Genomic DNA, 13,180 nt, shown 5'->3' on the forward strand with positions numbered 1-13,180 from the left:
GAATGTAGGCCCTAACCCCTCACATCTATCCCAGACCCCAGGCCTGGTCTGGACTCCAAATCCCAGCAGGCCAGGTCTTGACCCCTCCCTGAGGGTGGGGTCAGTATCACTCCCCAGGGTATTTAAATGAGTTTTCAAAAGAGGAACATGATGGAGGTGGGTCTTGTATCTTATCTGTTGCTTTCATTGGTTAATTAATAAAGAAACTGCCTAGGCACATTTGATAGGCCAACCCTTAGTTGGTTGGAGTAAACAGAACAGAAAACTGGAAGAAAGAAGCCACGTCAGTGAGTTGCCATGATTCTCCCAACTGAAACAGGCACAGGTTAAGATCTTACCAGTAAGCTACCACCTTATGGTCGTACATAGAATATTAGAAATGGGTTTATCAATATGTAAGAGCTAGCCAATAAGAGGCTGGAACTAATGGGCCAGGCAGTGTTTAAAAGAATACAGTTTCCGTGTAATTATTTCCTGGGCTAAGCTAGCCATGCAGGAGCTGAGTGGGAATGCAGCCCCGCTGCTCTTATTACTACAGGAACACATGGTCCCTTTTGCTTCCTCATGGGGGTCGCAATTGTGGGGCTTCCCAGTTTCTCCCTCTAGGCTACGCGAGAGTGCAAAACTTCCATTAAACCTGGATATTTTTTTAATTCAACTTGTTTTGATTTGGCTTGATTAGGAATTTTTGGGTCAGCAGAGAACTTGTGTTAGGAAATATTTGACCAAACAATGCAATTTTTTGACATATGCTCAAATGTATCAAATCCACAGATACTTGATAATCTATGTTCATGGCAGTTCAAAAAATTACATACACACAGGTATACACATGCAAATCCTTGAAGAGCAAACAAATGCATGAATACCATATTCATGTTCATTCACTGGACAATTGAATACTCTAGATAGTTATACATAGGAATTTTTAATTATTTTTATTGAAATAAAATTTAAAAAACAAACAATTTAATTCACATGGAAACAGAAAAGACCCTAAAGAGTCAAAAAACAATGTTGAGAAAGAACAGAGGTGGCAGCATAATACTTTTGAACCTCACATTACAAAAGTGTTGACAGAGGTTTCTCTCCTGTCTAGTCCTACAGTTGTTCAGTACCAAAGAAATACACAGAAGTCTACATTAATTGTAAACTTGTTGACCTATTAGTTCAAGCTTCTTATTAACTCTTATAACTTCTATTAGCCCATAATTCTTATCTGTGCTAACTATGTGGCTTGGTACCTTTTATCAGCAAGTATTTCCACCTTTCTTTCTCTGTGTATGGCTTCCTCAGTGATGACAGCAGACTGACCTTTCCTCTTCCCAGAATTCTCCTGTTCTTGTTGCCCCACCTCTGCTTACTCCCTGGTCACCCCATCTATACTTCCTGCCTGGCTACTGGCCAGTCAGTGTTTTATTAAAATACAAATGACAAATCTTTATAATGTACAAGAGCATTGTCCCACAGCATCTCCCCGTTTTTTAAAGCAAGAACTCTGAATCTAATGTGTTTTGTTTTGCTTTCTTCCTAACCATTATCCATACAGCTTGTAACCAACACTCTACACAAAGAAAAACGTCCATAATCCACTGTTTGGGAATGCAGGCACAGTTTTCCAGGCCATTTCCTGCTGATTGGGGGTGATGATAATCTATTTTATGGGGATCTAAAGATAATTTAGAATTATGATCAAGTACTGACTAGAGTATTCTGTGAGGCTTGATCTTCTCAGCTAGCAGTCTTAAAACTGTACTGGATGTGGAACTCAGACATGTGGGCCATCCACTCCTATTAGAAATTTTTCAGGCCGTCTTTCTTGGTCAAACTTGATTTTTCTTAAAGCAGAATGAATCCACAACCCCTCATTTCCTGTGGAATTAAAAGCAAAATCTCTTCTCCAAAGAAACATATCTTTTAACTTAAACTTTGAAGTCAAGCCATTTTCAAAATATATATGTTTGATTAATCCAGCAACATTTATAATTAAATGTCTTTTAGCAGCATTTGTTCCTTCTTTAGCCATCAAACACAATAACATACAATATTTCGAGAGTCTGGGCAACCGGGAACACAAAAGCGTCCTTCTACAACAAATTAGCATGCTAATGTGGTCTACTAAACTCATGTTAAACCTGAGAAAGCTTGGAAAGGAATTCTAAATACAAAAGAACAGAGTTAAGCATGGTTTAACACCATGGCTCCTTTAAGAGAGGTCTTCCTGATTCAGCAGTAGCAACAACAACAACAAAAACAAACAAAAAACTCACAGGGTTTCTAAATGACAGCTTCCTGGTTAACCAGCAAAAATGGCTCTGACTCTTTTGAGAGGTTCAATTACAGAACTGGGTTTGTGGGCCCAGGTGCCTGTGTGCCCACTCAGGGTCAGAAGGAAAGTAGCTGAGACTAAGACCACAGCTCAGAGCTCCCTGCATGGGCAGGCAGCAGAATCCGGTCTCCTAGGCATGCACAAGTAAGAGAGCTTGGAGGATTTCTGCCACCATACACAGAGCTATTTCCAGGCTATGCAATGCACTTCATGGCAGATTTAGGTATTATTCAGATAAAAAAAGGTTTATATGCTACACAGTGCTTCCCAGAGTTAAGGAAGTGAGGATGGCTCTCACCAGGCAGTCTTAGATGCAGTAAACATGCTTCCTCCATGTTGGACTGGGTGGAGCCAACAGGCAGGGCCTTGTTGGCCCTTGTCATACTGACTTATAAAAGGCGGTGTTTCTGGTCAGAAAATAATTACAGATACACAATAAAGGCAGATTCAGATAAAAAGGATTTCTAAATGGATCACAGTGGTGGATAAATGTACATAGGCTTGGGAGAGAGAAGAAAAAGAGTGTAGAGAGTTATAAAAATAAAATGTTTTCTAAAAAAATAAAACAAAGTCTTTAAAGAGAGTAAACATGTAGAAAATGTAATAGGAATAAAGAAAAATAATCCTCGTAAAGATAGATTATACAAAGAGAGTCTGGATTATGTATATTATTGTGTTTTCTTTGAATTTTTTGACTACAGAGAGACATTTGATTATGGAGATTTCTTTCTTTTTTTATTTTTTTTTTTTACCTGACTATAGTATTTCTTTTTTTTTATTGAGAAAAGGAGAAGAAGAAAAAAAAACAAGTTTCCACATCCTCCCAGCCTCCCATTTCCCTCCCCCTTCTCCCACCCTTCTCCCCCTCCTCCCACCCTTCTCCCCCTCCTCCCACCCTTCTCCCCCTCCCCCCACTCCTTTCCCCCTCCCTCTCCAGTCCAAAGAGCAGTCAGGGTTTTCTGCCCTGTGGTAAGTCCTAGGTCCTCCCCCCTCCGTCCATATCTAGGAAGGTGAACATCCAAAATGGCTATGCTCCCACAAAGCCAGCACATTAAGCAGGATCAAAACCCCGTGCCATTGCAGCTGAGGATAGGGAACCTGAAATGACCCTATCCTAGAGCAATAATGACAAATATCTTGCTTATAATCATAGAACCTTCATCTGGTGATGGATGGAGATAGAGACAGAGACCCACACTGGAGCACTGGACTGAGTGAGCTCCCAAGGTCCCAATGAGGAGCAGAAGGAGGGAGAACATGAGCAAAGAAGTCGGGACCATGAGGGATACACCCACCCACTGAGACAGTGGAGCTGATCTAATGGGAGCTCACCAAGGCCAGCTGGACTGTGACTGAAAAAGCATGGGATAAAACTGGACTCTCTGAACATGGCGAACAATGAGGACTGATGAGACGCAAAGGGGATTTCTAAACTAAGCTAACATATATTCTTTAAAGGTATCTCGCTTTCAAAATATGGGTCAAAGGGATATGTTCCTTTGGAAAAGAAGTTCTTCTTTTGTTTCCACAGAGGATGGGAACCTATGGAATCCTTTCAGACTAATGTGGTTTGATGAAGAGTTCCTGAAAGGTTTCTGTGAATACCCCAAAATTACTTTGCCCAACAAAAAGCAGGATGCAGTTTGGAAAGAACTACACCCAAATTCCCAAATATTATCTATAAATATTTGTTTACATTTAAAGGAGAATATGCTATAGAGAGATAAATACTTTGTGTTGGTATAGATCTTGGTTTATTGATACAAATTTAAGGTCAACTGATGTAGGAAGGTCATTGGCTAATAAAGGAACTGCCTTGGCCCATTTTATTGGTTAGAAGATAGGTGTGAGGAGTAAACAGAACAGAACGCTGGGAGGAACAGGAAGTAAGCAGAGTCTCGACAGCTCTCCTCTCGGGAGCAGACCCGGGATGAAGCTCCGACCCAGGATGGACATAGGATAGAATCTCCCTGGTAAGCGCACCTTGGGGTGCTACACACAGATGATTAGAAATGGGCTAAATTAATATGTGAGAATTAGCCTAGAAGAGAATGGTCCAAGCAGTGTTTAAATGAATACAGTTTGTGTGTTGTTATTTCGGGCATAAGTAAGCCGAGCAGGCAGCTGGGGTGCTGGGGACGCAGCCCCGCCACTCTTATTGTTGTTCTTTTTTAAAAATGCTGCAAGATACCCGGTGGCAGTAGGCAGCAGAAATGCTGTAGGTCCCAAAATGGTGCTAGCGGGCCATGTGGTGGCAGACAGCGGGCTCTGGGAGCATCCAGTCCCAGGCAGAAATGGCTGCCGGTCCCAGAGCGGTGGCCTGAACGGTGGCGGTGGGCCATGTGGAGGCAGACAGTAGGCCCTGGGAGCAGCCAGTCCCAGGCAGAGACGGCTGCTGGTCTCAGAGCAGTGGTGGCGGGCCATGTGGCAGCAGGCAGTGGGCCCCAGGCAGAGACGGCTGCTGGTCCCTGAGCAATGGCTGGTTCCAGGCAGGGAGACACATGACGGGCAGGCAGAAGACAGAAACATGGATAGAAACGACATGCAGGGTGAGGTTGAATGTTTATTCAGGGGGTTATGGAGGAGGAAGGGTGAAGGGGGGGACAGAGAGAGAGGGGGAGAGAGAGAGAGAGAAGGAGAGAGAGAGAGAGAAAGAGAAGAGGAGAAAGAGACAGAGACAGAGAAGGGGGGAAGAGAGAAGTGGGGAGAGAGGCAGAAGCAAAGCTGCCTCTCCGAGAGGAAGATGGAAAAGAGAACAAGCTCAGGCCGGAAGCTATAGTTCATCCTGCCTCAGCGGATGGGGAGGCGAATGGGTGTGGCTTGTCTCTTAAAGGGACCAAAACCATAACACTTATTACTACAGATTGACGCCCAACGTGATGGACTAAACCCACTTTAAAATCCTGAGAAGGCTTAAAAATAAGGGAGAGAGAGTTTAACAGAGATTTTTGCTGTTTGTTGGTGGCGTGCTGTAGAGAGATTTCCTGATTCGGCAACAGTAGCAGAAAAAATGCTGTGTCATTTTAAAGCTCGACTTCCTGGGGCTGTGCCTCCATTGTGATCTCTGTCTGGCTCCTGCAGGAGACAGAGCTTTTGAATAGAGCATTTGGAGTAAAGTGCTATGATTTGTTTGATGGCAACTAGACTCGCTGTGTTCTCGGGTCTACTCTGCTTGCTAGAGGCAAGCAAGTACCACATCTAAGAGAGGCTTCCTGACTCAGCTTTAGCCGCAAAACCCTGCAGCTCATTAAGAGGTCCTGCCACGAAACACTTGAACAGTGTTGATGAAAAGCTGAACACATGCTTTTCGGTTTTCAGCCATAGCAGGAAAAAAGCTGCGCCGTTTAAAAATGCCGGCTTTCTATGCCATCCTGCCAGGGCAAACTCTGACTGTTTGAGGCAGGAGGGCTGGCTACTGAGAGAGGACTTGAGTGTTGTCTGTTGTAGCTCACTTGCTGGCAGGGACCTTGAAATGCCATACAGTTGTTGCAGTAAACATGGCTACAGCCTGTATATCCACCATGAGGCTGGAAAGCTAAGGAATGGACTGGATCTAGCTGGAAAAGCCACGCCTTTAGTCCTACTGAGATTGCTTGGTAAATTAAAGATTCATGTGGTCAGAAAAAGAGATATACAGTAAAGAGAGATTCAAAGACAGAGAAAATGTCTGAATGGTTTAAAGTGTGTTAAAAATATATGCAGACCAAAAGTTGAAGTTCTTAAAGTAAAAAACAAAAAAAGGAAGTGAGTTGTTGTGTGTGGTACACACCTTTAATCCCAACACTTGGTAGGCAGAGGGAGATAGACCTCTGTGACTTCAAGGTGTGGTAGCACAGGCCTTTAATTCCAATGCCTGGGAGGCAGAGACAGGCAGATTTCTGAGAGTTCAAGGACAGCCTGGTCTACAGAGTTTCTTCAGGTCAAAGATACAGAGAACCTGTCTCAAAAAGCAAAGAGTTAAAAGTAAAAATAAACAAAATAGAGGTTAAAACAAAGCTGCACAAAGATGAAAAATACACAGAGAATCTTGATACTGTATGCTACTATGCTTTCTTTGAATTATTTGAATGCTGAGGAAGGAGCAACAGATGCTAAAAGATATTTATTTATAAATGCTGCTGAACTAATCCAACATAGATATTTTGAATTTGGATCTAAGGATATGATACTTTGGAAAGGAGTTTCTTATTTTGTTTTCACAGAGGATGAGACGCTGTTCATTTCTTCTATTCCGATTTGGTATGATGGACCACGTCCTCCTGAATGGTTCCTGTGCACGCCTTCAAAAAATTGCTTCACTCAACTGCCAACTGAGATGAAACTAGCACACAGGTTATACCATGAAAGACCTAATTAACGAAGCCCCCATTCAGCAGGAAGCAGTTTGGAGAGAAAAAACTGCGCCCATATTCCCTTATATGGTTTATAAATGTTCTTTTACATTTAAAGGGGGATAAGATATAGGTATGAATAATTTGCATTAGTATAGATTTTGCTTTATTGATAGAGATTTAAGGTCAATTTTGTTATATGTATAAGTGTTTCTGATTTTGATTAAGGTATTGTGATTGTGTAGTTCATTTAAATATGTACTGTATAATTAAGAAATATAGGTTGTTAATGGATAATCATCGATAATAGTAAAGCTTGTAGTCATGTTAGATTTTCTAGATATATAGAGATATATTTTAGATAGACATTCTTCATGTCTTTCAAAGATTACAGAATAGGACATTTGATGTTTTAATAACTGAGGACTTTTCATGACAATGAGACACTCTGCTCCTGGCAGCACCAATCTACTTCAAGAGGAAGATGGGCATCGAAGAGGCACCTTATGGAGTTTGATAGCCATTTGGGCAAGAAACAGCTCTTGCCTGGACTATTGCATAAACTGGACACAGAGAACCCGCAGAGAGAGGACTACTGAACATGCCTAAGGTGAGATGATCTTTCGGGGATCCTGATTCATGAAAGAGTCTGCGAGACATTCTGCAGGCCACAACAGATAGTGACTGAACTGACTTTGAATTTTACTGCTTTATGGAAGTGTCTGCTGGATACCATGGGCCTGAAGGCTGAAGATGGATGCCCCAACAGTACAGAGGAACCTTGGGTGACTGTCCAGGCAGTGAGATGTCTCTGTCATTTCTAGAATTTAAAAGTTGCTTTTTTCTTGTTTGCTTAGGTTGTATTGTATCTTTCTGGAGTCTTTGATGGAGTTAAGAATATTTAGTTATAGTTATAGTTTTCCTTAGTAATGATAAAGATTATTGTAACTTTTACTTGATAACTGTTTTGTTATATGTAATTTTGCTTTGTTAAAGTTAAAGCATTTTTGTTTAAACAGAAAAAGGGGAAATGATGGAGGAAGGTCATTGGCTAATAAAGGAACTGCCTTGGCCCATTTTATTGGTTAGAAGATAGGTGGGAGGAGTAAACAGAACAGAACGCTGGGAGGAACAGGAAGTAAGCAGAGTCTCGACAGCTCTCCTCTCGGGAGCAGACCCGGGATGAAGCTCCGACCCAGGATGGACATAGGCTAGAATCTCCCCGGTAAGCGCACCTTGGGGTGCTACACACAGATGATTAGAAATGGGCTAAATTAATATGTGAGAATTAGCCTAGAAGAGAATGGGCCAAGCAGTGTTTAAATGAATACAGTTTGTGTGTTGTTATTTCGGGCATATGCTAGCCGTGGGGGCGGCTGGGTGCTGGGGATGCAGCCCATCCGCCCCTTATTACTACAGTCAACTTTGTTATATTTGTACTTCTGCTCTTGATTAAGGTATTATGTTAGTACAGCTCATTTAAAATGTAATGTATAAGAAATATAAGTTAATAGATATTCATCTATAATAAGTATGTAGTCATGTTAAATTTTCTTGATGTACAGAGGTATTTTTCAGATGGATAGTTATTCTTCAAAACTTCCAAAGACAGCAGAATATGGCATTTAAAATGTTTTAAGAATTTAGGACTTTTCCTGACAGTGAGACATACCTGCTCCTGACAGCACAGATTGCTTCAAGAAGAGGATGCGCATCAAAGAGGCTTTTTAAGGAGTTAGCTAGCCATTCGGGCAAGAAACTGCTTGATGCTCTGCTGTATAAACTGGACATGCAGGACCCACAGAGAAATGACTGCTGAACTTGCCTAAAGGTGAGACAATCCTTCGGGGTTTTTGCTACATGAAAGAGTCTGCTAGACATTCTGCAAGACACAGAAAAAAAGTGACTAACAAACTACCAATACATGTGGAACTGTATTTGAAATTTCCTGCTTCATGGAAAAGTCTGCTAGATAATTTTGGACTGTAGGCTGAAGATGTATGCCCCAATGGTACATAACATTGGTTGGCTGTCCAGGCAGTGAGATGTCTCTGTCAATTCTAGAGTTTTGAAAGTTTCTTATAGCACACTTCCTGTTTACTTAGGTGATATTATATCCTTCTGGCATCTTTGATGGAGTTGAAGAACAGAGAGATATAATTATAGTTTTTCATAGTTATAATAAAAGATAAAATATGTATAAATGTTGCAATGTAATTTTTGGTTGATAACTGTTTTGTTATATGTAATTTTACTATGTTAAAATTAAAACCTTCCTTTTTATTTAAACAGAAAATGGAAAATTATATGGGAGGTCCTTCTGTATATGTGTTGCTTTTATTGGTTAATACATAAAGAAACTGGCTTGGTATGACATGGCAGAGTAGACCTAGGCAGGAAAAAACTAAACTGAATGCTGGGATAAAGAAGGCAGAGTGAGGAGAAGTCATGGAGCCACTGCTGGAGACAGATGCCAGCCACCAGCCAAAACCTTGCTGTTAGGCCACGAAACTTATAGTAAAGTAAAACATGCTGGAGATGGGTTAAATTAATATGTAAGGGCTAGTCAATAAGACAATAGATCTAATAGGCCAAGCAGTGATTTAGTACAATTTCTATGTGGTTATTTTAAGTCTGGGTGGCCGGGAACAAATGATCAGTCTCCTACAACATAAAAGCTATAATATTTAATTATATTAATATAAGGACAAACAGAAAGAACAATATAACATAATAAAAAGCCAATAAATTCATTTATGAAGAGTTAGATCATTTTTAATAAAATTACTTGCAATTTTATTGTTAGTTTTCTTCCTGATTTCACCAGGAATCCAGGGAAATAAAATTTCTCAGCATATCTGTGGAAGCATTTTAGGAAGAATAAACTGAGGGGAAGACATTCAATCAGAAAGTAGTACTTTCTTGTCATATCTCAGTTTTAAAGACATTCCAGGGAAAAGCATTTCTCTTTGCTGATCTTGCAAATGTCTTTGCTGTCTTGCTTGTGTGTGTCTATTCTATTGCTTTTTGTTCATACCAAAATAATAACAGAATGCAGTTTCTTCACCCTTCCAACATGGACTAAAGATCAGTCTCACTCCATGAATCCTGCAGATTGTCATGAACAGACTGGGACAGTTGAGACAGAAACCCTTGTGAATTGAGCTAATAGTTGATTTCTCAAGGATGTACACTGTTTTTCTACTGTGCAGATAGCCATTGATGGACTATTTATCTCATACTGTGTAAGCCAATCTAAAAGGTTTTTTTTTGAAGAATATAATCATTCTACTAGTTCTTATCTTTTAAGAATCCCAACTAGTTGCATGGAAAGATGGCTCAGTGTTTAAGAATACTAACTGTTCTTCCCAGAGGATATGGGTTCAATTCCCATCAGTCTTATGCCAGCTCACAAAGGTCTGTAACTCCAAGATCTGACACCCTAACACAGACATACATGCAGACAAAACACCAATGCTCATAAAATAAAAACAATAAATTATCATTAAATAAAAAAAGAAAAGAAAAAGTCCCAACTAACAATGTAGTGAGAATAAATATAGGAGAATGATACACTCTTAAATAAATAGTGCTGAACAAACTATAGGATAATCATGAAAAATAAGAAAATTTTTACATAATATATAAAATAAACTCAAAATAAATTTAAATTTTATATGTGACATGAAAATATAAGACTCTTAGAAGAAACAATTGATGATTTATTCATATTCATTCTTGAATATTAACCAAAAATATAGTGATAAAACAAGGTTTTGTGCATGAGAGGATACAGTCAGCAAAACAAAGAAATAAACTATAGATTTGTAACATATTAGTATTTCTTTGATTGTTATTTTCAAGTTGATCATTTAATTTTAAATAACTGATCTAAACAATATAAATTTATTTAAAATATTAACTTTGATTTGGAATATAGATAGTTTAAGGGAACAAGAAAATTAAAACAATACATTTAAAAATACCCATTAACACAAAACAAGGTGATAGTGAGCAACAGTCAGGAAAAATGACACAAGATCTAAAGAAAACAAACTTCAAAATATAAAGCAACTTTCAACTAATTACATTAAATATACTGATTAAATAATTCTGTTCAAAGGTCAACAATAAAGAAATAAATTCCTTTTAAAAAATGTGTATGCTACATACAAGAGGCTGTGATGGAAACAAGTCTTCCAATTCTCAGTATTAGAAAATTGCATTGAATAACTCCACCAGATTTTCTACTCTGAACATTATGTATTATATGTTGGTGTATGCATATTGAAAAATTGTAATATTTATCTGAAAAGTCTTGGTTAATAGAGTATTTGGAATATTCACTTATTTTCTATAGAAACATATTTTAACTATTTTTTATGTTGTTGGTGGAGTATGTGCTATTGGTTCATTATTATGATTACTTTTAATGATCCCAAGGCCCTATTTCCATCCTTAAAGAGAAAAGTGCTTAGCCCATTGTGTGAACTATTTATCAAGGTACAACAAAATGACAAAATAATGTTTAAAGTTTAGAAAGATATATTTGTTTTAAATCTTTTCTTGTTTGGTTACCAATAAACAGCTTATGAGAAACAAGGAGCTAAGAAACTCCATGCATGACAGTTTCAAATAATTTTAGAAATTATAATATAATATAATGACATTGGTTGGATGCTCTTAGTATATCTGGATATAGTGGTATACAATAGAATGTACTCATGAATTTGAATTCTCAACATATTCATTAGATAAAGTAACCTAAGATTTTTAAGTATGACCTGCAGGAGATACTTATTGCCTGAATGCTTAGAAATGAAATTGCTAAATACAAAATGCAGAAATTTGTCCCATGGTTGCCTGAATGTTAATCTCAAAGCTGCATCAAATATCTATCTACATTTCAACTAAGGGCATTAATAAGTATTAAATTGAAAGTTGTTTGGCATTAATTGGGCTCTAGATATGTGAAAACATTTTGATTGATGAATTCTCATGGAATCCTTTCTTTCTTTCTTTCTTTCTTTCTTTCTTTCTTTCTTTCTTTCTTTTTTTCTTTTTTTTTTCCTGATAAGAAAAATTTCCAATATCCTTGTGGATAAGGCCTTTGCAGAGACAATTGATTTGACACTCTCATCTATAGAAGAAGTGATCTCTTACACTTCAATAGCATAATCACCAATTGTAATTGAAAAGGTTAACTCAGTATTGCCTTAGAAAATGGTATTGCATTACCTGTGGTAGTTGTTATGCACCAAAGTGATGATTCTTCTCAAATCAACCCTTAACACTTCTCTTAGTTTCTAGATCTAATTAGTTTTAAGACCCATCAGGCCCTAAAGGCAAAGTACCAAGTGTAATTCATGAAGAGTTGTACAACAATCTAAAGCAACAATTTCAGTGTTTTAATTGAACTAAGTAGAAATGTAAGTAACATATAGGACATGGATATTATAAGTATGAAATAAATATTAAAAAATTATCAAGTGTATCAGATGGAATGTTTTTAACATGAGACTCTTAATCAGAGATTTGATATCTAAAGCTATAGTTCAGGCAATAAAAAAGATTCAGTTTGGCTGACTTATTGAAACAGAACTAATGTGTTTGTTAATTAGAAAATTAGAAAGATCTAATGTTATTTTCTTTATTATAAAGGATTAATTTTAATGGCTTTAGGAAATTATACTGTGAGAGTATATTTACAAATTTAAATGTATTAAATAGTATTTTGTTGAGTGTCCACAAGCTTGTATACTTACTGTAGGTTCTGTTGCTGTTAATATTTAGCTTCATTCCATTGTGATCTGATTAAATACAAAATTTCATTTAAATTTAATTATATTTGTTGAAACTTGTTTTGTGCCATAACTTGTGACATGTTTTGAAGTAAGTTCTGAGGGTTACTGAGAAGAATATGTGCTCTTTAGTGTTTTTTGGAATATTCTGTAGATATTTATTCAGTCTATCTGATTTAATATGTCATTAATTTTAATGTTTCGCTCTTTATTTTTGTCTTGATGATCCATCTGTTGGTGAGAGTTGAGGAATGAAGTCAATCACTATCATTTTGTTTGGTTGATCTGTGATTTTAGATCTAGTAATACATCTATTATGAAACTGGGTGCATACATAATTAGAAAAATAATATCTTCATTGTGGATTGTTTCTATAATGAATGTGAATATGAAATTATTTTTCTTATCTGACATCACTATCTTTGGTTTGAAGTATGTTTTGTCAAATATTAGAATAATCATGCCTTAGTTTCTTAGTTTTTCTCGCTACCCTTTTACACAAAGGTAGTTTTTATATAGCTAACATAATTTGGTTCTAATATAACCTGCTAGTCTTTGCCTTTTTATTAGGGAACTGTGACCATTAATATTTAGCACTCTTAGGACTGAGTATTTAAAACTGCTTGCTGCTTTCCCAGAAGACATAGGTTTTATTCTCAGCACACAGATGGCGAATTACAACAATTTCTAGCCACAGTCCCAGGGTATCTGACACTCCT

Source organism: Microtus oregoni, unplaced genomic scaffold (assembly GCF_018167655.1).
Source record: "Microtus oregoni isolate MIOR12 unplaced genomic scaffold, Mior012 000126F_ref0000101, whole genome shotgun sequence".
NCBI lineage: Eukaryota > Metazoa > Chordata > Mammalia > Rodentia > Cricetidae > Microtus > Microtus oregoni.